At 52.8% G+C, this 25,538-nt stretch overlaps 1 protein-coding gene and 2 long non-coding RNA genes across 4 annotated transcripts in view; 2 read left to right on the top strand and 1 right to left on the bottom strand.

Annotated features, from left to right (window-relative positions):
- The first annotated feature begins 1,083 nt into the window (after positions 1-1,083).
- LOC118005277 lies at positions 1,084-3,260 on the top strand. Its single transcript, XR_004677798.1, has 3 exons — positions 1,084-1,250; positions 1,714-1,862; positions 2,157-3,260. It is a non-coding gene; the product is annotated as an uncharacterized LOC118005277 (long non-coding RNA).
- Positions 3,261-20,468: 17,208 nt separating this feature from the next.
- LOC118004863 lies at positions 20,469-25,300 on the bottom strand. The gene is made up of 2 exons (XR_004677733.1): positions 25,250-25,300; positions 20,469-21,848 (listed from the first exon to the last, which is right to left on the bottom strand). It is a non-coding gene; the product is annotated as an uncharacterized LOC118004863 (long non-coding RNA).
- The window catches only part of KLF15 (Kruppel like factor 15), a 14,828-nt gene continuing 13,362 nt past the window's right edge, over positions 24,073-25,538 (top strand). Inside the window, exon 1 of one of the 2 annotated variants that reach the window (XM_034996370.1) lies at positions 24,073-24,137. The gene's annotated coding sequence lies outside the window, so the exon portion shown is untranslated. Of the gene's footprint in view, positions 24,277-25,538 lie in introns of both variants that reach the window. The other variant, XM_034996369.1, reaches the window with a different exon arrangement.

Genomic DNA, 25,538 nt, shown 5'->3' with positions numbered 1-25,538 from the left:
GTGTTCAGACTCTATTTTATTCAATCGATCTTTCTGTCATCTCTTCCATTCTATATGTCATGATCACAAACTCTTTGCACTCTAAATATCATTTCCTAATGGACAAACACTCTCTGAGAGAAAGTCACAGGATGTAAACTTTTGAGAATTTCCAGACATTCACCTGATCGATAGTTTTGCTGGGTACAGAATTCTAGGTGGGAATGATTTTTTCCTTCTGGGATGTTGAAGGCATTTTGTAGCCCCTTGCGACATAATATTTCCCCAAAATAGCCAGAGCAATATGTCTAGTCCCACATGCACTTCTAGAAACCGGCAACTGTCTATCAGGATACAGACACCATTTCTTACCCCCTGAGCCTGGGGGACTGCGTAGCTGCCTTGACAAATCTGGCCGGAGTAAGCCTGTATGATTTTCCAGGTTCCATTATAAAAGATGATAGGGTTTCTTCCTGGCTCTCTTTTCAGGACGCTCAGCCCTGGAAACCAGCGCCCATGTGCTGAGGAAGTCCTGGCCACATGGAGAAGGCATGTGTGGGTGTCCTGGCTGGTAGCCAGCTAAGACTTCAGCCAAGAATTTGCATCAATTCCCAGCAATATGACGAGTAATCTTTCAGATCATTTCAGCCCCCAGACTTTGAATCACCCCAGCTGATGCCAAGTGGAGCAGAAGTATACTATCCCTACCAAGGCCTACTCAAATTGAAGATTTCTGAGTAAAATAAATGTGGTCATTGTTTTAAGCCACTAAGTTTTGCGGTATTTGTTATGTATCCAGTGCAACCAGAATTCCTTTCTGTATGCCAGCTCCTGGCTAAGCAGGCCCTGAGGATGAGCAGGCTATTCCCTGCACCTAAGGAGATCATAATATAGTCAATTCAATTTTAAAAGTTTTAAACTTCATGGAAGAGAGAGTGAGTAACCCACACAACCCCCAGTGCTTTGACATTTGTTCCTGTTTATAGCAGTGTACTCAGACTCGGCAGTGCATTGCCCTACTGAAGAGTAGAAGGCCCAGGGGTAAGTCTGCTTCTCCGAGGAAGTTGGACCAGATTTTGCTAGTGACGAGGAGGTGACAAGAAGTTGGAGAGCAATGCACTGCAACACTGTTGCCCGTGCTGGCCCCTCTGCAGTGCGGAGGCCCAGTACACGCCTCCCTCCGTCCACTCCAAGTCTGGCACCCCGGGGGGGCCATAAGCAAGCAGAGCTCTTCCCTCCTAAGCGTGGACTGGAGCAGGAATTTAGGAAAGGTCTGTTGAACTGGGCTAGAGAGCCACGCTCCTAAGACTTCAGGAGGCAGGGTTCCGACATGGGCAGCAGGCAGAGATTCTGGGCTCTGGAACGAGGGCAGCTTAGCAACAGCCAGAAAGGCCATCATTCCCCACAGTCACTCCTACCACAGATGAAGCAGAAGGGGGAGGTCCCCTTAGGGAAGAGTGTGGCTGCTGTGAAGGGAGTCCTGGTGAAGCCAGAATGGGGCATACGGGCACAGGAACCCCCCCGACCCCCCGTCCGGGAGCACGCAGGCATGAGCTGCTGACAGCCGGGGCCTTCTCTGCCCTGGTTGTAGGCGGTGGGTTGGAGCCAGGCAGGTGCTGGTGAGGGTTGAGATGAGGCCTTGGAATGACCCCTGGGGGTGGCCCCAGACTGAGCAGTGTGACATTATTCCTTCAATCATTCAAGAAAAACTTACTGAGCGTTCATCACCGCCAGGCACGATGGGAACGCAGCAAAGAACAAAAGAAGTGAAAATCCCTCCCCTCAAAGAGCTAACCTTCTCATGGAGAAAGAGAGACAATGCATAAGCAGCCCAACAGGCAGCTGGCCACATGGAGAAGAGACAATGGCGAGGAAAAACCCTGGTGAGGGGACTGGGGAGGGCTGGTGGAGGTGGGGAGTTGTTACTTTGTACCGAGTGGTCCTCGGGGGCCTTCCAGGAAAGGGGACTTTGGCACAGCGACCTGGAGACGGTGCTGGCATGAGTCAACCTCTTCTGGGAGACCTGAGTCCAGGAGAGGGCCAGTGTGGGCAAACCCTGAGGGGGAGCAGGATGGAGGAGTGGAGGGAGGACGGGCAGTGCTTAGGGTGCAGAGCAAGCGAGGGGGAGGGTGGCGGCAGGGCCTTGCAGCTCATTGCCTGGGCTTTCACCTCCCTAGGTGAAGTGGGAAGCCGTTGGTGGGCTCTGGACAGAGGAAGATGTGTGCTGACTCATGCTTTAGGAGAGTCCTTGTGGCTGCTGCATTGGGAAGAGATAGAGCGGTAGGGTCCTGGATACACTGTGAGCACGTTGCTGGATGCTGGTCATGAGAAAGAGAAGCCAGGGAGGATCTGATTTTGGCCTGAGCACCTGGTGAGTGACCTCTGGGTGATGGAGGAGTTCTCATTCCCCGCCTGGGCTGGCCCGGCACTCAGCCACACTGCAGCTCGTCCCTGCATTCCCCCCCTGAGCTCATATTTACTGTTTTCAGCAGTGCGGGAGAGAAAGCTGACTCAGATTTGTTCAGTCATTTATTCTCTCAGCAAACATTTATTGAGCTCTTGCTATGTGCCGGACACATGGTGGGAGCTGGAAGTCTGTAGTGGTCTCTGTCCCCATGGAGCGCACAGCCCCTCAGAGCAGAGAGGTGTGGATCAGGTGAAGATGGGCACAGGGAGTAAGCAAAGGGCTTCGTGGGACAGGAGAAGCACCAGAGGGAGGCCCCTCCACTCCACCAGGAGGCAGGCCAGTGCGAGCTGGAGAGGATGAGGCTGGGAGGAGGAGGGCAGAGACGTGACAGGGATGACACACCAGGAGGATCAGAGGAGCAGGGACGGCGACACCCGGGAGCTTACACGGAGGGCAGGGCAGTCCAAGCAGCCTTCTTACAGAACAGTTGTTTAAGACCAAGTTGAAAGGCCGAGAAGGAGCCCAGGCGGCAGGTCAGGGTGCAGCAAGACCCAGAGGGGCAGCGGCCCGTGTGAGAGACCAGAGAGACCAGGGTGAAGCAAGACCCAAGCCTGACCAAGTGGCCCGTGTGAGAGGTCAGGAAGGCCCTGGGGAGCTCCGGGAACTACCCTGAAGTGTCAGTCAGCTCTTGCTCTGTAACAAACCACCCTCAAATGGAGCACTTGAAACCACAGCCTCTGATTTTGCTGGTGAGTCTGTGGATCAGCAGCTTGGGCTGGGCTCTGCTGAGTGGTCCTCCACCTGCACTTGGCTGGGCTCACTCCTGTGTCTGAGGTCAGTGGGCAGGTTGTTGGAGCCGGGGGCCTTGGGGGGCCTTGGGTGAGAGAGGGCTCCCCACTGCCCCCCTGTGGGCTAGCTTGGGCCTGTCCCATGGCAGCTGGGCAGGGGTGTGTGTGCAAGGTGCAAGGCCTAGGACGCCCAGGCTCAGAGCAGCACGACCTCACTGCTGCCACTTTCTGTGGAACAGGGTGAGTAGCAGCCCAGCCCAGACTCGAAGGATAAAGAAGCACTCCATGTCCGACAGGAGGACCTGGAGGGATGTCGTTGTACCTGCTGTGGTCGGTGGGCTGGACTCAAGAGTGAGGAAGGGTGTGGGGTGGCTGCAGGGGGCAGAGTCTGTGTTGTGCAAGGGGAAACCGCTTAACTAGGGACTTACTCTCATGCACATCTTTCCAAAGTGGGAATGGATTGGAGCAGACAAGAGTAGATGTGGGAAGAGGCCTTGTGGATGAGAGGCAGGTGGTATGGACAAAGTCCCAGGGATTGGGGATGGAGAGGCAGAAAGAGAATCTACAGGACTAAGTGATGGTCAGCCGTGGGGCTGGGAAGAGGGTGTTGGGGGTGACCTTTCAGGATCTGGACCCCAGAGTTCCCTGCCCAGATGACTTGGAGCCTGCTCCCAGGCCCGACCCTCCCAAAGGGACACTGCATCACAGGCCCGTTAGGCCTAGGAGGGGAAGGGTGCTGTTTGTGGAGGCGGGCGTGGGTGTGGACAGAGCTTGGGCCCCGGTGTCCATGCAGGCATGAGTGCACTAGACCCTGAGACTCGGGATGGAGCCAGGAAGGGAGGAGAAGCAGGTGGATGGTGGCTCCATTTCCCTCTCACCCCGAGTTCCACAAATACTAGGGGTGAGCCTGCTGGGGTCGGGGAGAGGAATAACCGAGGGCTGGTGGTGTCTCAGAGACACTCACGTGGAGATGCAGACAGGTGACTGGATTCAAAAGACCGGAATTCAGGGGAGAGATCCCAGCAGGAGATAGAAATTTGAAAGTCACTGGCAAAAAGATGGAATACAAGCCACACACACAGATGGAGTCACCGGGAAAAGGCTGATCCCAGGGCGTAGTATGATTCTGAAGGTTTGTTGAATTTTGATGAGAGGGAAAGAAAAAAGTTCCTCCCCTCAGAATGAATAGGCTGCTTGACACAGGAGTATAAGAAAATGGCTGATTTCATTGCTGATGAGATAAAGAAGGCCTCAAATCCATGGCCCGTGGGCAAGGAGGATGAAAGGAAAAGAAAAATCTACACAACCAAGCCGTAGTACTGGAACAGCGATGGGATCTGTGGACACGGGAGAGTACTTGACAAGCCTCCAGAAAGCAGGAGTCAGAGGCTTGGTGACCCGTGCACGAACAGCAGAGTTCCTCTTCAGGGCAAGACACATAGCTGCGATACACAAGCCAATGGCCTGGAGCAGAGGAAGAAGCAAGGCAGGATGGAAACCCATGTGGATTAGCGTCTACCCACTAATAAACTAAACTAGACAAACCTGAAAACTCAGCGGCCACATACAGCTGGGACATTTGTATGTAATTGCAGAACCATGCCAAGCCCCCAGAAGCTTCCCGGCTGAAAATAGAAATTACTTAAAAGACTTATGAGCTTCAAAATGTACTCCTGAGAAACAGTCCTGAGTGACAGAAACTCTCCAGGGGGAAGAATTAGACAAAAGGGTTTTATGACCAGCTTGAGCTGCGTCCCGACAGGGAGCTTCTGTGGCCTGCAGCTGTGGTTCTGTCTCAGCCCGCTGCCCCTGGGCCAAGAGGGCTTCTCTTGGTGCTGGCGTTTTCCTTCTCTATTTCCCAGGTGAGGAAACTGAGGCCCAGACAGGGCCAGACATGTGAAGGCCACACAACTGGCAGGTCTGTGTGTCTGGGGCCTCGCCCCCTACATCGTTCTGCCTTCCCCAGTGGTCAGTATCCCCTAGAGGCCCTTAATGCAGGCCCCACTCCGTGACCCAGCATCCTTCTGGTGACCACTGCTCTTGGCTCCTGTCAATGGCTCCTCCCAGGCCCTGGGAGCCAGGCTCCCCGTACCTCTGGTCCCCTGTCCAGCCCTGCCTGCCCGCTCTGGTGGGCAGCCGGTTCCACCCCCAGTAGATGACAACGCTTCCACCCCCTCATCGAGCCATGCTCTGTGCCAGGTAACTATTGTCACGGCTCCCATTCCTCACAAGGTAGGATGGCGATTCGGGGAAGTCGAGGGCCTTGCTTGAGTTTCCACCTCCAGTGAGGATGCAGGTGGGACTGCCTGGGGTCAGACCCAAGCCTGACTTCTTGCCCATCTGCTGGCTCACCTCTCTGACAAGGGCTCAGTGTTCTATTTTCTTTACAAACATCTTCCTTCAGGGTGAGGGTTGTGACTTTTTTGTCCAAAACATGTGGCTCTTCGAGAGCCTGGGCTCTGGCTTCAGGTGACTTGAATTCAAATCTGGCCTCTGCCATCTTTGAGCTGTGTGACCTGGGGTGAGTTCCTCTACTTCTCTGTGCCTTGGTGTCCTTATCTATCCAACAGGACCGTGAGTGCTGCAGCTCTATAAGGCCATGTGAGCATTAAATGGATTAATACTGGCAAAGCACTTGCAACAGAGCCTGGCCCGGGCTAAGCTCTTGGTCCCACTGAGAGTCCTGCTGGCTTCACACGGTGGCTGATGCTCGGCCTCAGACATCCTTATCCAGTTTACAGGAAGAGTCTCCAGGTGGTCTCCTGGCTTCTACCTCACCCAACCTCACCCCTCTCCTTTGACTCTCCCCGTGTTGCTGTGGCCACCTTGATTTCTCAACTACACCAGGCCAGCTGCCTCAGGACCTTTGCACTGTTTCCTCTTCCCTTCACCTTTGAGACTGCTGTCACTTTCTCAACAAGCCCTGGTCCTACTGGCCTGTTCCACATTGCAGCCTGCATCTCCGGCCTGAACACATCACTTGGCTCCACTTCTTATTTCTCCACAGTATATCTCTCTTCTGACCTTCTCTATCATTTTCTGTCTGAGTCTTTCTGCTGTCTGTTTTCTATCTTCCTCCAATAGACTACAAGCTCCTCGAGGACAGAAATCTTTGCCTATGTGTTTGCTGACGTGGCTCAAATGCCCAGAGAGTAGCTGACACCCAGCAGGGATGAGTAATGCTGACAGAACTGGGGATGTTCTTGAGTGTCCTTGCATGGAAGGGGGAGGCCTGCACCTCAGACCCCACACTGCCTGACTGCCATGTGCCCAGACCACAATCCGAATCAGACTTCTGTGGCCCTAGCTGTTCTCGCCCCTGAATTTTCCTGGCTACACGCGCAGTGCTGTATGGGAAACATTTGCTTTTGCAAGAAGTGGCCAGAGGCATGGAAAAAAGCCCCAGCGAGGACCAGGACCAGCTAAAGACCCATTTCCAGGCAGCTGAAGAGGCCTTGATCCTGAGGATGGAGGATGGCCTGAGGTTGGGTGGGGGTAGTTGGGAGAAGAAGATGCCAGAAGATTCGGAGACTGGATGCCCTGGCAGAGGCCTCCAGTTACCCTAAATATAGAGGCCGGGCCCTGTAGGGTTGAGACAGTGATCCCCCCCTCCCTAGCCCACAAGAGGAATGGGAGCTGGCAGGGCTGATGGTAGGCAAAAGGGTTAGGAGTCCGTTAACCCAATTTTGCCTTTCCCCCCCCTTTTTTTAATTTAAGTAGGCTCCGTGGCCAGCACGGAGCCCAGCGTGGGGCTTGAACTCACGACCCTGAGATCAAGACTTGAGCCGAGATCAAGAATCGGAGGTTTAATAGACCGAGCCACCCAGGAGCCCCTGACTCTTTGATTCTCTTGTCAAAAGTCAATGAGATATGAGATACCTTGCAGATATTAACCCAACTTTTAAAATGCAAATACCCTTAGGGCGCCTGGGTGGCTTGGCTGGTTGAGTGTCCGACTCTTGATTTTGGCTCTGGTGGTGATCTCAGGGTCCTGGGATTGAGCCCTGTGTTGGGGTCCACACTCAGCAGGGAGTCTTGCTTGAGGGTTCTCTCCCTCTGCCCCTCCCGCCTCATGCTCTTTCTCTCTCTAGAATAAATAAAAAAATCTTTTAAAAAAATACAAATACCCTTGACCTGACCCCCCTCCTCCCCTTACCCTGCCCAGCCCATTATGCTACAGGAGGGGCTGACCGTGAATGGTGAGTCATATGCACAGTGGAACTGTCTGAGATGTCAGGGAATGTCCCCTGTGTCCATATGGAGCAGCCTCAGGGAGATTATTAAGGATCATGTGTATGCGTGCGCACGTGTGTGTGTGTGTTAGAATCCACGTTGTATATTAAAGATGGCCATCCTTTTCTGCTGAACGTATCCGTAGAAATGGCCACAGAGTGGCCTCTGGGAAGGGCGCTGTGGGAGGGGGTGGCAGTAGGAGGGACTCTGGATCTTCACTGAACACCATTTTCTACCTTTTGCTTATTTGCTGTGAGCGTAAATTACATAGAAGAATCCGCTACACTGAAAACAAACATAGGCGGCTATGGTTCCAGCAGTGGGCACGCTGGGCACTCTCTCATCCACGGTACCAGACTTCCATTCCCTAGCGTTCTACTCGGGCCTCAGCTCAGGGCAGGCACGTGGTGTGTTCTGTTTTGAACCAGGGAGAGCCCACTCCTAAGTCACTGGGAAGCAGGCTGAGAGAATGCAGCAGTCCTGGGCCACATGAGCCCAGGACCTTGGATCCAGGGCTGATGGCAGGATAGGAAGGGCCCTGCACAACTTCCCACTGCCTCGGCTGGAAGCAAGCCTTTCCGGCTGGCCTGCTTACCTCCACTTCACTACCTGTGCTCATCATGCTATGTACATACTGGCCTTCTCTCTGTCTCACCTCAGTGCCTTAGCACGTGCCGAGCTCTTGGCTAGCAATGCTCATGTGTGACTCTGAGCCTGGCTGGGCGCTTCCATGTAAATGCCCCAAAGGAAGCCTGTCTTGATATGGCAGTATCACTATACCTCCTGCTCCCCTTTTTTCCTGCCTCCGTCTACGGCTGATTTTCTTCATCCACATTACAGGGAGGCTCCCTTCCTGACAGGTATTTATGTAAGTGCCTGGAGCGTGAGCTATGTGGGTCTTGTCTCCTACCTTCTCCTCAGCACCCAGCACACAGCCTGCACTTGGTAGCTACCACGCACACCTTTTCTTTCCTTTCCCTTTTGATAGTATCCTTTTCTTTGGCTTTTGTTCTTAACAACGCTGATTACACCTTACTGAAAGGATCCCATGACCCGCGACTGGGTTCTAACTTGTAGCTGGACAGAGGGATAAAGATGCCTGCAAACGACCGTGGAGGGAAGGTGTGCCATGCAGGCCTGCCTCTGTCCCTGCCCCTTCCCTCCCCTTCCCTGAGCACGTGCCCCTTCCCTGAGCATATAATCGGAGATAATGGAATGTCACACATCTCCCTTCATCCCGCTGGGTTGAGTTGGACCCCCACCCCAAATACCATCCCAGGCTGAGCTCTGCCGCCATTGTTGTTTGCCTTCACCTTCAGAATATTCCAGCATGATCCCCCTTAACCGAAATGACACACCTAGGTGGTGACACACCCAGGATGCCCTGGAATGGATGGACCAGCCAGGAAAATATTTAACAGGGGGTGAGCTGCCCTGTCCCGACCCCCAGGGGTCCCCTGCTCCCAGCCATGCCTCTGCCCTGGGCTGCCAGTAACAGAGGGAAGCACCTCACACAGCCAGCTCTGCCCTGGCATTCTGACCAGTGGCGGCCTGCACCCTCCAGCGGGCAGATACTCTGAGTGTCCTCCCTGCTCTCAACGCCTGTGTTGAGCAGGGCTCAGCTCCAGGCCTTGTGCCTTGACATCTGCTCTCTCCACTCCACCCCACCCTGTTCGCTCCACCACAGTTTTTCATTTGTGTTTTTCCATGAGCCTTCAAAGAGGAAACAAAACCTTTTCCTTATCGGAGCCCAATCCAATCCCTGGCTAGTCCAGAGGTTCCACCACCCTTATTCCTAAAGCCATTTGCATTTCCTCTGCCACTACTTGGTCAGAGCCAGCACCATCTCCCGCCGGGCTCCTCCACTCCCATCTGTCTCCTCCTCAGTGGCCACTCTCCACTCACCACCCCCCTTCTCTGCCCTCTGCCTAGTCCTGGAGGCTGACCTTGCACCTCACCGGGGCGCCTGTGCGGTTCGGCCAATAGGAGGCGCTGCAGGCAATGGGAGGCGGGAGCAGAGAGGGGTAAGGAGCTTTCCCCAGCGCCAGGGTTCTGACCTGCTGCTGGCCCCTGTCTTCCCACTCCAGTCCTCCGGCTCCTTCTGGCCTCGGTGGGAGTCACTGTTTGCTGCACTGGCCCTCACCTGCCCCACCTCTGTCAAGAGCCCTATCATTGATTCAAGTATCACCCGTTTGAGTGCATTGTCTTGTCCCTCGGAGACACTGGTGGACTGATACGCCCCATACACTCCCTTTTGCATACAACAGCAGAACAGTCTTTTTAAAACCTAAATCTGGTCCAGTCTCTCTCTCCCCTGAGCACTTCAGTGGACTCCCATTGCTCTGAGAATACAAACACAAATCTTTATTACCATCGACAATAGTGCCTGTTAAATTGCCAGTTGCGGGCCCTTAGCGGGTCAGGAGGTTAATTGCATGGGTTGCATTTTTTTTTACTTTCTTTTTTCTCCTCGGTTTAATGACATGAGGGCAGAGTAGACCGAGTACAAAACACCAGCGCTCACTGCAGGGAGCCCAGGTTAGGTGATGGTGTGAGACTTTTGGTAACATGCAAGCTGGGTGAGCCAGAAGGTGATGTCTCTCTGTGGGTTGTGATGCCAAATGTTGGAATCACCGGACTTCCTTCACCTCCTCTCCACGCCTTGGCCTCATCCCCACATCTCCCTGGCTCCCAGCCTCTGCTTCATGTCAGTGCCTCAAACCCACAGGCTCTTTCCTGCCAGGGGCCTTGGCATTTGCTGTTCCTTTGGCCAGGATTGCCCTTCCCTTAGTTCTTCCCAAGAATTCCTTCTCACACCAATGTCACCTCCGAGAGGCCCTCTCAGGTTGGCCCACCTGGAGCAGCTTCCCTCTGTCTGTCGCCATCCTGGGACATGGGTGCATTAGAATCTCCATGAGGACATAAAAAGCTGTTGGGTGAGTATTATTAACTGTTCCCAGCACTTACTCTCATGAGTCGGTATGAGGTCCATTCCCTTGTCTCCTTGCTTATCTCCACTAGAATAGAAGCTCCCAGAAGGTAGGCCCTTGCCTCTTGCTAACTGCTGTATCCCCAGACCAGTGCAAGGCACTCAGTAAGTGCTCAATAAATGCCTGCCAAGTGAATGAATGGATGAACTGCTTCTGTAGCTGAGAACAGGGAGGTTTCAGGGAAGCGTCTCCCAGGATGCCTTGCATTTTTGACCACACTGGGTGGTGGCTGGACTCAGAGGAGTGGGTACAGGTGAGGATGGATGCAGGCCCTTGAGCCTTGGACCTCCGGCCCCTTGCCTGCCCCGGGCCATGCTCATGTCAGCGCTGACAGCCTGGAGGGTCTAACACTGCCCTGATCTAACAGCTAGAGCACCCTCCAGGTCCCTGCTCCAGGGGACAGGTCCCTTCATGTGGCAGAAAGCTCGAGGACATGCACCAGGAGAGCCTCCATCCTGCCTCTGCCATTTGCAGGCTGTCACCAGGCACCAGACCTCTTTGCAGCCCAGCCCCTCAGCTGAGAAATCAAGATGGGAAGTACTACTTATTGTGAGGACCGAGTGAGGCAATGTGCTCTGCAGCTGGCCCACTGAAAGACTGGTGTGCAGTTGGACCCTGATAATCAATCACTCCCAATTGTGGGCAGAGTGGGTGCCCGCCAGTCTGGCCAGCTGAAGAAGGATCTCCTTGTCCCATGATGGCTACCCATTACATGTCGGTGGTGGTTCCTGAAAGGCCATGGTCTGGGCCCCCTCACCTGGTACCTTCTTCTGAATCCTCTTCTGTGTAAGCAGATGCCTCTGGGAAAGCTGAGCAATGGCGCTTGGCCTCACAGAAGAGAGTTTTTCTCTTCTTGAAGGTGGGGGTTGTGTAAAAGGCCAGCACAGGACAGGAGAAAGTGCTGAAGCAGGGAGAGCATGCCGGGAAGGACAGGCCTCCAGGGATGGCCGGCCTTGATTTTTAGTCTCAGCACACACCCATCCGAGAAAGTTCCAACTGACCTCAAGAAGCTAATGAGAACATGGAACTGCGGCAGTGCTAGAAGGTGATGTGTCAGTATGCAGCAGGATGAAATGTGCCTACGCCATATGGAACCCTGGGAGAGAGGAATTTGCTAAACATGACACCAAAGACTAGAATCTGTAACTGCATTTGGTTACATCAATCTAAACAAATCTTATAACTCCAAGAATGTGGTTGGCCACATCCATGGTGCACAGAATGCAAGGAAAAGAAAGATCAGTATCACCATATGAAGTGGAGGATAGAAATAGGCACTTCACAAAGACATAAACCACCGGTAAGATATAAACATAGGAAAAAATTCAATTTCACCAATAATCCAAGAGATACAAATGCAAACAATGGCACTTTTTAAAAACCTGCCACACTGGCAAAAACTGCCCAACATTTTATCACTTTTTATAAAGTGCTAATAATACTCAGTACTGATGAGAATATGGAAAATGGGGATTGGGATTCACTGATGGCGGGGATCTAGATTAATATAATTTTTGGAGGACAAGTTGGTCAAAAGGTATCAAAACTAAAAATACCCTTTCATTCAGAAATCTCACTTTTCAAATTTATCTTTAAGAAATTGTAGGATAGGGGTCCCTGTGTGGCTCAGTCGGTTAAGCATCTGCCTTCAGTTCAGGTCATGATCTCAGGACTCTGGCTGGGATCGAGCCCCATGTCGGCTCTCTGCTCAGCAGAGACCCTACTTCTCTCTCTCCCCTGCTTCTCCTCTCTCTCGCTAGCTCTCTCTCAAATAAATACATAAAATCTTAAAAAAAAAGAAATAGTAGGATAAGTACACAAAGATGTATTGCAGTTTTGTATATGATAATGAAAAATTGGAGGATTGCTGTCTTGCACACCTGAAACTCATATAACACGTGTCAACTATACTTCAATAAAAATAAAGATGCATTATTTGTAAAAAATTTTTTTTGCTAAATAAATATAGAGTACTAGGCAACTTGTAAAAGTAACTGCTATTAATCTATCCTTATTGGTACAGAAGAAGTACACAATCTATTGTTCTGTTTGAAAAAGTCTCCAGAAGCAACCCAATGTCCATCGATGGATGAATGGATAAGCAAAATGTGATGGAATATGGTTCAGCCTTTAAAAGGAAGGAAAATGTGTCACAGGCTACAACATGGATCAACCTTGAGGACATTACGGTTCCTGAAAGAAGCCAGTCACAAGAGAACAAATCCTGCATGATTCCACTCACATGAGGTCCCTAGAGTCACCAGACTCACAGAGACAGAAAGTAGGGTGGTGGCTGCCAGGGGCTGGGGGAGGGGACTGAGGAGTTTGTGTTTAATGGGGATGGAGTTTCAGTTTGGGGAGATGAGAAATTTTGGAAAGAGACAGGGGGATGGCTGCACAACAATGTGAATTTACTTAATGCTGCAGAACTAAACACTTAAAGGGTTAGGAGGATTGATTTTATGTTATGGTTTTGTAGCCACAATTTTTAAAAAGTCTGTAAGATAGTATGTATGATGTGTTCCCATTTTTGTAATAAGCAAGAAAATGTTAACAATGATGGGATTATGAATGACTTTTTTTTTATACCTGTCTGTATTTTCTGATTTGGGGGCAGTGAGAACATTTACTATTATACGAATACAAAAACTATGAAAAAATAACATATGAAGAAGCTGCAAATTCAGATCATATTTTTTTCTGGTTATAAAAGTAGTATACGTTCATTGTGGAAAATCTGGAAAAGTAAAAAATAGAATGCTAAAAAAAGATCACTGAGCCTAGAGCCCAATGTGGGGCTCGATCTCAGGACAGAGATCATGATACTGAGGTCATGACCTGAGCCAAAAGCTTAACCATCTGAGTCACCCAGGTGCTCCTAAAAAGAGATCTCTTGTAATCCCATTATTCAATGTAAATACTTTTAAAAATCATGGATGTGAATACTTCTCTATGTATTTCTAATGTTTTCTATAAGCCTGTTTTTCTTTACATAATCATATATAGAATAATTCCCATGTAAATTTTGCATCCGCTTTTCTTTAACTTTTATCAGTAGTCTTGTGAAAACCCGATTTAAATTGATAAATAATATTCCACTGCACAGATGGGTTGTAGTTCATTATCACTCTCCTGTGGTTGGACATTCAGTGGTTTCTAAGTTTTCTCAGTTGTAAGCGATGCTGGAAAGAGCAAGCCTGTATATAAATCTGCCTACAGATCTGATCATTTCTTTGTAATCAGTTTCTACAAGTAGATTTACAGACTGAAAAGTGATGTGTATATTGCAAGGTTGCTTTGCTTTCTGCAAATGTACCTCTTTATACCAGTGTTAAAACTTAAAATGTCCTTGTCAGTTGGATGAAAAGGGTATCTTGTTTTAATTTGTGTTTCTTTGATCAGTTGTGAGGTTAGAAATTTCCCTGTGTGTGCACTGGCCACTTGCATGTTCTGTTTATGTCTTTTTCCCACTTGGGTCACCAGTGTCCTTATTGTGTTTTGAAATGAGGAATTTCCCCTTGAATCTGGCAAGTGGCTAGTGTCCGGCTGGTGTGGTGCCAGCCCACTGCACTCGTGTCCTCATGTTAAGTCCAGAATCCTTGCACAGACTGCCCCCCACCCGTGGAGCCTGCCCAGTGGGTGCCGATCAGCGGTCACTTCCCTGCCCCACTGCTGTTTCCTTGCTGGTGACAGCTAGTGATGCCCTGGACTAATAGGACAGGCACCCTGGAGAAAGGGGATGGGAACCTCAGGTTCAAGGTTGGCCTGAAAAACACATTAAACCTTGAGGACTTGGGCTCCTGGGTGGCTCAGATGGTTAAGAGTCTGCCTTCGGCTCAGGTCATGATCTCAGGGTCCTGGGATCGAGTCCCGCATCGGGCTCCCTGCTCCTTGGGAGCCTGCTTCTCCCTCTGCCTTTCTCTCTCGCTCTGTCTCTCATGAATCATAAAAAAAAAAATCTTTAAAAAAAAAAACAAAACCTTGAGGACTTTAACCAGGCGGGAGTGACTCAGTAACTCCCTGTTAGCCATCAACACCAACATCTGCCAGCCAGAGCGAGGGGGGGCCAGATTTCACTGGAAGGTGATCTTGATCGGTCTTCATTTCTGAATGTGAATTCAATTCCTTCCATTGAAACTATGGAATTTTTCTCTTAGAATTTCCATCTGTTGTTTTGGTTTGGTTCTCAGGATGTTCTGCTACTCGGTCTTGGTTGGGTTTTCATGAACACTATTAAGTATTACATTTTCAAACATTCTTTCTTGTTCTCTGAGTGCTCCTTTTTCATAGTGGTTGGTTCTTGTTTCTTGTTCACTATTCCCACGGTGATAACAACAGGGCTTATATCACAGAGACGTTGCATGGCGTAAGTGAAGTAGAAGTTGTAAGGCACTTAAATAGTGCCTGGCATATAGAAAATACTCATAAATGCTAGTCCTTAGCTCCATGCCTGGTATACAACAGGCACTTAATAAAAGTTACCTGATGTACTAGCACTGGTCCGTAGAAGCTTTTCCAAGAAAGCTTGGAAGCTTGGGGGCTGTGCCAATGGCCTGGGGTGCATTGCTTGCCACCCACCTCACAGCACAGTTGAGGGAACTACCCACTGCCCGATTTCACCTTTCCTTCCCCAAGGCTGTGCTCAACTGCCTCAGAAGACTATGGGTTCAGAGTCCTCCTCTCAGGACCCCTCCCAGGTTATTTTGGCTAAACTTTTGGTACAGAGGGAAAAACGGACCCACAGATTGTGGTGACTTGCTCTGATCTCTGCAGCTGGTTAGAGACAGGATGGGACTCCAGGTGTCTGGGTTCCCAGCCCCACTGGCAGAGAGACCCAAACCTGGCCACACAGCTCACGCCCCAACCTTGGTTTCTCCAGTGACCGTAGTCCCCTCTGCGTGGTGGCCTTAAAGGGCAGGGGCAAGCCCCCCCTTCTTCTTTCCCCCTCCCATGATCTGGAGCCTGTATGTGCTGTGAGTCGTCACGTGGGAGAGGGTGGTGCCCGGCAGCGGAGGAGCCTGGGCCCCTGGTCCTGAGATGCCTGCTGCAGCAGCCCTGGCAGTCAGCAGCTCGGGCCGGTGTGTGGGCACAAGACGGACTCCTCTCTTATTTACAACACTGCCATTTTGAGTCTCTGAGCCACCGTCACATCTTTGTCCTGACCACCCCCCCCCACAGTGGGCTGGCATGCTTGGCTCAACCCCAGGCCTGTGCCCACTTGGCTGTTGGTCACAACTTGGACCGCCAGAGCCAGGACCTTTGTTCCTTGCTCCCCTAGGCCTGCGTGCAGCGGGGTCTTCCAGAGGTGTAGGTGTAAGGACAGTAAGGACTGAGTGACAGAAGACACTGAAGCGGTCAATGCCAGGGGTCATGCCAGGGGTGTGCTTCAGCCGTTTCCTGCCCCAGGAATTGCTGGGCGCCTCCATGCCCCAACCTATCCCCTACAAGCTCCCACCTCACACCTTGTTAGGGGGCCCTCTCTCCAGGCCCTTCTCCCCATCCCAGGATCTCAAAGCCTTCTCCGGGAAGCTGAGGATACCTCCCAAATTCCTATTACCTTGTTCTCTTCTGGGTTGGAAGCCGGGCACCACCCCCTGCTGGCTGTGCGATCTCTAGTGAGGGACCTCTCCATGCCTCTGTCTCCCCATCTGTAAAATGGACCTGGAAGGAGGGGAGTGATGGGGATTAAACAAAGTCATCTGTTTAAAGAGATTAGCACAGTGCCGGGCACACTTCCCTGCCCTCCCCTTGCCCACTTGACTTTTGCCCAGGGGGCTCCTGCTCTTTCCAACCAAAGGGCCCATTAAGTTGTACCCTGTGCAGAGTTGCAGGGTGTCCCCAAGAGGAAGTCTTCCTTTTCTCCTGACTTGCTGGGCCAGCAGCCAGCTTGGACAATGATACTTCCCCATTTTGGTGTACAGGCAGCACCAAGAGGTTTGGTGGTCTGGTTAGTACTGCTGATCGCAGGGGCCTGCAGGATGGTGTGCGGTCTGAGATGGGGCCCCATCTCTGTGGCATCCAGCTGTTCTGGCTCCATCCTGTTTCCTTACGGAGAGATCATCTCTGAGTGGTGGGGCTGGCTGAGAGGAGCGGCAGGATGAAGCAGAAATGCATACGGTATCCTGGAGCCAGGCTTAGCAGTCTGGGAGAGAGAAAAAGGGTGAGGTAGGTCTCAATTCTGTTTTGTCTTTGCCACTGCATTTGCTGTGGACCTTGGGTGAATTGCTCCACCTCTCTGGCCTCAACTTTCTTTTCTGTAAAATGGGAAAAGTCAAGATGTGCAGGCTGTCGTCTGTGTCACAGCACTGTGCAGGGCACGCAGCAGACCCTCCCGTCTTCCATCTGTCTCAGAGCATGTAGCTGTGAAGTATCCAGCAAGGGCCTGGCACATGGTCACTCCAAGCTCTGTCTCTGCTCGCCTCATTAGCAGCCCGAGACTGGTCAGGCTGCTTGCGATCTCTTGCTATGAGGCAGATACGGTCTTCATCCCCTCATCTGTAGTGGTGGGTGTCAGCAGGAATTGGATGATGGGGGAGGGCTGGCCACTGTGATCGGCCCTGCTTCCACCGTGACATGACTCCTCAATGTGACCCTCACTGAGGGGGCCAAGAGCAGGGGTTCGAAGGCCTCCTCCACCTGCTGGCCTGGCTCGTGTGTCAGGGCTGCGACAAATGTCTACCTGATTTCAGCAGACTGCCAGCCAGTCCATGGCGGGGGGGTGGGGGGGTGGGGTGGGAGGCATTGCACTACATCCTCTCTACACTCCCTTACAGCTCTGGTGTGCACTGCCCAGGGTGGTGGCCACCAGCCACATGTCCTTATTGGACAACAGGGATACATGGAGCATTTCCTCCATCACAGAAAGTTCTAGTGGATAGTGCTGCTCTAGATTTCTATCCAACTTCACTCCACAAGGTGGGTGCTGCAGAGGGTCACTGAGGAGTCTAAGAAAAGGTCCAGCCCCCAACTCAATCACTTGCTCATCATACATTAATCAAGGACCTTCTAGGTGCCAGGAGGATGTTGTTGTTCCCTGCCTTCACAGAGCTTCCTGTTCCGCAGGTAGAGAAATGTCTGCCTAACAGAGACCCAAAGTAGTATTAGCTTAAACAAGCTGGACTAACTTTGGTTTTCTGTCCTTGAGAGCCCACGCTGGTGAGGCCATTTGGGCCTGTATTCCTTCACCTTGTCCTTGTCCATTGCCTTTGTCTGCCTACCAGCATTCCAGCCAACAGGGAGAAGGGAAGGGAACATGGAAGGAGGCACGCCCCTTCCCTTCACAGGGGAGCTCAGAATGGACAGTCATCACTTCTGCACACATCCCATTGGCCAGCTGCAAGGGAGGCTGCAGAATGCAAGCTTTCTTTGGGGCAATTCTGTGCTCTGCTGAAAACTGGGAGTTCTGGGAAGGGATGGATGAATATCTGAGGACTGGCTATCTTTGCTCCAGAGAGACAAGCATGAAATAAACGAACACATACATAAGTGGATAAACCTTGAAAAATGCTTTGAAGGAGAGGTACACGGTGTAGGGAAAACATATAAAGGAGGTCAAGAAGGTTTCTCTGGGGAAGTAACATCTGAGCAAACAGGAAAGAGGGGTAAGAGTGTTTACAACAAAGGCAGCAGTGGGTGCAAAGGCCCTGTGGTCAGAGGAAGTAGAAAACACTCAAGAAACTTAAGAAGGCTTGGTCTACAAAAGAACACACAGGAATCTTCTATGGATAAGGTGGATGAAGTCCCTGAGAATGGCCCTCATAAGGGAACTACATGGAGGCTGGGAGTTAGAGATATTTACTCTGTTCCAGGCACTTTTCTAAGGTCTTTGTGTGTATTAATCCATTTAACCCTTGAAGAACCTATGAGATAGCTACCTGTACCAGTTCTCAACTTCTGAGAGCAGATGCCAAGAAGGGGTTAGACGTGTAAGAGGCTTGTGGGGAAGTGCCTGTGGAGGATGAGGGGAAGGAGGGAGGAGCAGGATCCAGTGAGGAGAGCCTTAGATCTAGGTCTGGGGCTGGCACCCGGGAAAGGAGAGGGGGAAGGAGAGGGAGAGCCTCAGACTGCAGGGCAGCTTGGAGACAACTTGGCCACCTCAGTAGAGAGCCCCAGAGCTCAGACTGCCTGTGGGGAGGCTGGGGGTCATGTAGGAGTGACTGGTTCCAGCACTAACATCCTTGCTTCTGTGTGAAGCTGCGCCAGATCCAGAGGTGGGGTTGCTGGAGGCTGTCAGTCAGCAAGGCTCCCCATGGCAGCCCTTTAAGAGGGATGGAGTAGGACACCTTCATGGCTGAGGCACTCCTGCGGTTGTCCCCATATTATAGGTATGGTGGCAAAGGAGAAACAACTCTCATAAAGTTACACAGCTCAGGGGTGGCAGAAGCAAGATTTGATCCCAGACGGGTCAGTCCAGAGTCCTTGCTCTGACCGAGGTGGAGCTGTCCAAGAGAAAGTGTTGCCTTCAGGTGGGACAAGTGGGAGCAAGTAGACACTTGGCAAGAGTTGTGTCACTCAGAGTCTTGAATGCCAGGGTAAGTGAGGGCATGGGTCTTTTACTGCAGTCATGGGGAGCTCTGGCTGGCCATCTGTATCCCGCCACGGGAGAGTGAAGTGGGTGGAGTGGGGACAGTGGCAGCAGGTGACTAGGTGGAAGGTGCTGGACATTGCCCTGGGTGAGGCAAGTTTGGGGATGGGGGGCACGCCGGGGGGTTAGGATGTTATTATACCCCCCCAGTTCATATGTTGAAATCCTAACCCCCCAGTACCTCAGAATATGTACTGTATTTGGAGATAGGGTCTTTAAGAGATAATTAGGGTAAAATGAGGTCATTGGGGTGCATGCTAATTCAATCTGACAGGTGTTCTTATTAAGAAGAGGAGACTAGGCCCCAGACATGCACAGAGGGACGACCATGTGAGGACTCATGGAGAAGACCACCATCCTTAGAAGGAACCAATCCTGCCGACACCTTGATCTCCGATTTTTGGCCTCCAGAACTGTGAGGAAATCACGTCTGTTGTTTAAGCCTGGTCTGTGTTGTTACAGCAGCCTGGGCTTACTAGTACACCGGGGCAGAGGGGCAGGCTTGATGGGTTTTCCTTGGGATGCTTTTGCTTTGTGATACCTGTGAGGTGCTCAATGGGAGATGTCTGGGGAAGATTTGGAGCTGAGGGGAGGTGGGGGAGGCCAGGGCTGCAGATGCTGTGGTTCAGGGATGTGACTTCTGTGACAACACATAGGGTCCGTGGGGCAGAATGGCAGAATTGGTGAGGCCCACAAGCATGCTCAGGACAGGCCCTGCCATCCGGCTGTGGGTGTCCTGGGCCCTGGCATGGGTTCAGCCATGTGCCCAAGGTCCCTCAGCCAGACCTCAGGAGCCCACCAGGGGCCGGACAGACCGAGGGGGCGGAGTGTGTGTGGGTCCCACTGTAATCGTGTCATTGGACACTGCATATGGTTCCCTGGGTGACACGCTCCCCCTCTGAGCAGCATTTCCTCATCTGTAGTGCTGACCTCTGGGATGTTGTGAAGACAAAATAAAGTGAGCATCTGTGAGGTGCTACGCAAGTGCTGCCATATTATTAACCTAAAACCTGGAGATATCCTGCAAGGAGGGTTGCCCCCAAACAGGCCTGAGGAGGAGTGATTTTGGGCGAGGATGGGGGCAGTAGGGGGCAGAGGTGTCCTGGGCAAAGGTTAGGAGAGGAGGGGCTTCGGAGCTCTGCCGGGCTCCTGAGAGGAGCTGCGCCCATTGGAAGGACACAGCCACCTGCCAGTGACCCGCAGGGGACAAATCCAACTGCATGTCCCCATATCCTCATCTGTTACCAGTGCCTTCCACCTGCCAAACCCTCTTGGAAACCAAAGGGCCCCTGTTGGTGGCCTGTGCAGATGAGCCTCTGGGGGCCCAGAGCAGGGGCAGAAGGGCAGAGAGGGATCTGGAGGGGCAAACACAGAATGTCTAGCACACAGGCATCATTTGCTTCCATTATAAACACAAAAGAGACAAGCATATTATTTACAATTAGGTCATATGAAAACCAAAACAGAAATGATGAGTGAGACTGAGGCCAAGTGGAATTTTCCTTTTTATTTCATGCCTTTCTGTGGTGCTTGAACACTGTAACAATGCACAGGTGTTATTTTTTAAAAGAATTATTCAAATGAATGGCCTGGATGTCAGTCCAAGAGGCTTGGGCTTGAATCTGTAAGGGGACAGAGAATCCACATCCTTGGTTCCATCGACAACGTGGCCACTGTTTCATAGGTTTTCTTGCATCTTCTGGCTGAGCACGCCCTGGAATGCCTCCTCTCCAAGGGGGCCTGGACACATGCTTCTCAGCAACGCTGCTCCCTCCTCCCCAGGTGGAGCTCCTTGCTGCCCTGGTAGAGCTTATTGATCTTCAGCACTGCCATCATCCTGCTGCCCTGGGGGCTGTGTGCCAGGGTTCCCATTTTGCAGCATTGCCCAGGGCTGATAACTGCCTCTTCCCAGTCTCTCTACTTCTCCAACGCCTCTTCCCATCTAGTACTGTATTTGCTCCTCCAACAAACCTGTGAGGCAATTAGGGTGGCACCCATTTTGTAGATGAGCAAACTGAGGTTCTGACAGGCAAACTAACTTGCCCAAAGCTTGCCCTAGAGGTAAGCCCCTCTTCTGTTGCTGGGGCCTTTGCAACAAGTCAGAGCTGGACAGGCGCCAGGGACTCAGGCCCTTTTCTATGCAAGATGATGTAGAAATAAGGAAGGAATTAATTTAGAGGGAAAGTATGTTAGAGGTTTTCATTGGTGTGAAGAGAAACGTCTCTTTTTCTTTATTATCTCTGTTTGGAAGAGCACTACCTGGCTTCCTTTTCTTCTTGGCAGGGAATTCCAGTAACAGATTCTCCCCACTACACTGGGAGAGGTACGGCCTGGGGTGAATTCAGTTACTTAGGCAGCCAGTGTCCCCATTCACTCATTCATTTGTTTATTTACTCAACACAAATTTACTGAGCCTCTACTACATTCTGAACACCATGCCAAGAAGGACAGACATGTGAGACCTGGTCTAGCCTGGAGGTGGGAAATAAGGTTTTTATGGGACTATGTCCTCTACAAAGTTAAATCTGAGCTGATATTAAAGGATGAAAGGAGTTAACCAGGTGCTGGAGGGAGGAGGAGAATGAACCAGAGAGGCACTCTGTACAAAGGCAGTCCTTGGAAACTAGCTTGGGGATGTTCTGGGTCTCTTTGAGGGGAAAACTGGTTTAATTTCTCTAATGACCAACTTCTTAACTCATTTGGGGTAGGTTCCTCAGTCCTGTTTAATTCTTCTCAGGCTGACCCTGTTTGCTTTAAGTCTTTCAGAAATTCATTAATTCAACAACTGAACACTTACTGTGTGCTTGGTGCTAGAGATATGAAGGGAACAAATGGACAGAAATCACTGCTTTGGTAGAGCTTGCATTCTACTGGAGGAGACCAAAAACAAACAAAATAAAATGTAAAATGTATAATACATTAGCAGGGAATAAATGCCAATAAAAAAGTTAAACAAGATAGGGAAATAGGAAAGAGTAGGGAGCGTGTTATATTGGGTGGTTAAGGCAGGGCTCCGTGAGAAGATAACATTTGAATAAAACCCTGAAGGAGGGGACAGAACCATGTAATTGGTGGGGAAACAGTCTGTATAGGCAGTGGGAACAGCACATTCAAGGGCCCTGGGGTAGGACTGTGCCTGGTATGTTTGAGGGACTGCAAGGAGGCCAGTGTGGCTGGAGTGATGTAAGCAAGGGGAAGGGAGTAGAGAGTATGGTCAGGGATGTAGGGCATTGCAGGCTGTGATAGCTGGGCGCCACTGGAATGTTCTGAGTCAAGGAGAGACATGATCTGACTCAGGTTGTAACAGGAGCATCTTGGCTGTCCTTCAGTTTTTTTTTCCCCCCACAGTTTTATTGAGACACAATTGACATGCAGCACTGTATGAGTTTAGTGTGTACAACATAATGGTTTGACTCACATATATTGTGAAATAATTACCACAGTAAGTTTAGTTAGTAGTCATCACCTCATATAGATATAAGGAAAAGTAAAAAAAGAAAAAAAAATTCCTTCTGGTGAGAACTCTTGGGATCCACTCTCTTAATAACTTTCCTGTATATCACACAGCAGTGCTGAATGTCCTATTGTACCTGACGACCCCAGGGCTTATTTATCTTACACTTGGAAGTTTGTCCCTTTCTACCACTTTTCCAATTTCCTCTCCCCCGACCCTCTGTCTCTGGTGACCTGATCTCTTTTTCTGATCTCTTTTTCTATGAACGTTTTGATTTAGTTTTTAAGATTCCACACGGAAAAGTCACACAGTATTTATCACTCTCTGCTCTTCAATTTCTGACCACCTATGTGCCCAAGCTGCTAGGACGCATTTCATCTTCAACACCAGTGTCCTCCAAACCTGCCTGCCAAGCTGCGGTTTGGCTCCCGGTGGCAGCAGGCGCTGCATCCCTAGCCCTGACTGGGTGCACAGGGAGGACCACATGATCAGGGGCGAGCCCTGGCATGGACAAAGGAGCCCAGACCCACAGCATTCCAGAGAGCCCAGACAGCTCCTGGCCAGGCGTTCCTGCTCTGGCAGTGTACTGGGAGGGGAGCAGAGAAAATGCTCTCCACCTCCCAGGCCAGGAAGGGAAAGGATGTTAACTCCTTAGAAGGACCTCTGCCCACGTGTCCCTGGGTTGCCTAGAAGATGCCGGCCCTGGAGCAGACAGACAGGCTCTGCCTCACCTCCCCCCGTCCTTACCCGCTGAGTGACCAGGGGAGGACCGCGGCCCCCCAGAGTCCGTTTCTTCATCTGTAAATGCTTGGCTGAGAATCCCACAGGAGTGTGGGGGAAAGGGCGTCGTAGCAGGGTGCCTGGCACCCTCGGCTCACTAGTACTTCTTGGGCAAGTCACTCTGAGCCTCCCTCTTCCCACCTCTGAGTGGAATGCCAACGCGTCCCGGGACTGCTGCGGACTACAACAGCCTGGGCACGGCCTTTGTAGCCTGTGGAGCACTGCTCTGTCTTCAGGAGGGTGGCCCAGACACGTGGTGTCAGTGATCTGAAGCAGGGGTCAAACGCCCTCAGCCCTTCTGGGAGGCCGGGGAGGCAGCGCCGAGAGCGCGCACTTTCCGCAGGGGGTCACCGTGATTGCTCAGCAGAAAGACCATACCGTATTTCTCCAACAATACGTTCCCTAAGGCAAGTCCCCGACTTTCTCCGGCTCTCAGTGGGATACACAGCGGCCGGTACCGGGCTCGAGGTGGGAGTGGGGGTGGAGGGCAGACCTGGCCCGGGCGGCCCCAGGGCCCCCGCCTGGGCCCCGACTTCGGGACAATCTCAGGCCTTGGGGCAGGGCCCGAGGCCCGTCTCACGTTCTCACCTGGGGACCGCGCTTCAGAAGCGTCTCCCGCGGACTCCGCAAACCCACGGCCGTGCTGGGGGGAGGGGAAGTGGCTGGGGACCGCGGGCCGCGCGGGGCTGGTGGCTCCCGGACCGGGAGCGCGCGGGCGGCAGCAGTGCGCCGCGCGGCCGGGGCGGGGCTGGGGGCGGGGCGGGGCGCGTGACGCGCGACGCGGGCCAATGGGGCGCGCGCCCGGGGCCGAGCCTCCTGCGAGCCTTCGCGGCGCCCGCGGCGTCACGTGAGCCGCGGGGAGTGAGCGCAGAGCTAGCGGCGGCGGGCGACTGCTCCGCCGCAGCGACCCGCGGGCCAGCGGGTAAGCGAACCAAAGCAGGACCCGCGGCTGGGCCCGCGGCCGCCGCTGGACCGGGAGCCAGGCCGTCGCCCCCAGCCCAGCCCCCGGGGCCTCAAGACCGCCGGGGCCTGGCCGCTAGCCGGGCGTGCGCCAAGTTCAGGTGGGAGAGGCTTGGGGAGGCCGGACGGCCGCGTGGACGCGGCTCCGGGCGCCCAGGGGGCTGGTTGGGACACGAGTGGGGCAGCGGGGCGCTGACTGGTTGGTCGTGTGGCTGGGTGCCCTCGCCGCTGTCCCAAGCTCTGCGCGAGTGTCCGAGGAAATGTCGGAGGAGCGAGGTGAGCCCCCGAGCGGGGCCAGGGATCAGACAACCCCGTGGGAGAGTGACCCCCAGTTGCTCACAGGCACTTTCCCCGGGCAGGTCCGGGCCGCCGCCTCGGCGCCTGGCCCCGCGAGTCCTGCGCGCCTTGCGGGCTGGCCCTCCCATATGGCGGGCACACGGCCGGGCCTGGCGAGAGGAGCGGACAGGCGGACACTCCGGCCGGTCGGGGGCTGGGGGTGGGGGGACGGAGTGGCCTGTGGCGGTGGGGTTACTGTCGGTCACCGCAGCCTTGGCCCCTGGGGGAGGGGGGCGCAGGCCGAGGGCATGGTGCCCAGCGGGCAGCGCTCCAGGGCTCTACCGAGGGGTCTGAGCGGGTCCCCCATGTCTTCCTTTCCCACGCACCTTCCCACACCCGCGCAGGCACCCACACCAGCTCCACGCGCCAGTATGTCGGGGACACCCTCCGGCACAGCCACACTGCTGCCGCGCACCACGCCCCGCAAACGCACAATCACACGACATGAACTCACACCCCTTCGCGCACACCCGCACTGTTCACATGTCTAGTACTCTCTACTACCCACGCAGAGTCCCCTGGTTCTTTCCACTGAACAGGAGCAGAACGGTGGCTAGGGGGTGGCGGGGAATAGAGAGGCCACTCCCACCCACCATGGCCGTCTGTCGGGTTCCCTCTTTTCTCCCCACTGTGCTATTTCCAAAAGACCCCCCCCCCCAGGACACAGAGAGGATGTTTTCTCGCCCAGTCCCTGGGGAGCTGACAAAAATCCCCAAATGCTTTAGTGCCTCAAATCACCTTTCCCCCAAAGACTAGGTGGCTCCTGGGAGCCCCCGCCGTCCTACAGGTGGGAGGACGCCTGGCCTCTGCGACTTTGGGGCCTGCGGATGGCGCAGGGAGCGGAGACTTTTATTTTGAAGGGCGGCCCCCACCCGCCACCCCCGTGATTTGCACGCTGACCCAATGGCAAGCCCTTGGCCGGCGCTGGGCTTGTTATCAATTACATGTTGTTCCTGCAGCCGCTGTGTCCCCGGGAGGATAAACAGCAGGCCTGGCCCGGGCGGGGGGGGGGGGGGGGGGGGGGGGG

This window comes from Mirounga leonina, unplaced genomic scaffold (genome assembly GCF_011800145.1).
Source record: "Mirounga leonina isolate KUSES-001 unplaced genomic scaffold, KU_Mleo_1.0 Mir_94, whole genome shotgun sequence".
Lineage (NCBI taxonomy): Eukaryota > Metazoa > Chordata > Mammalia > Carnivora > Phocidae > Mirounga > Mirounga leonina.
This window is presented reverse-complemented; position numbering and strand designations above follow the sequence as displayed.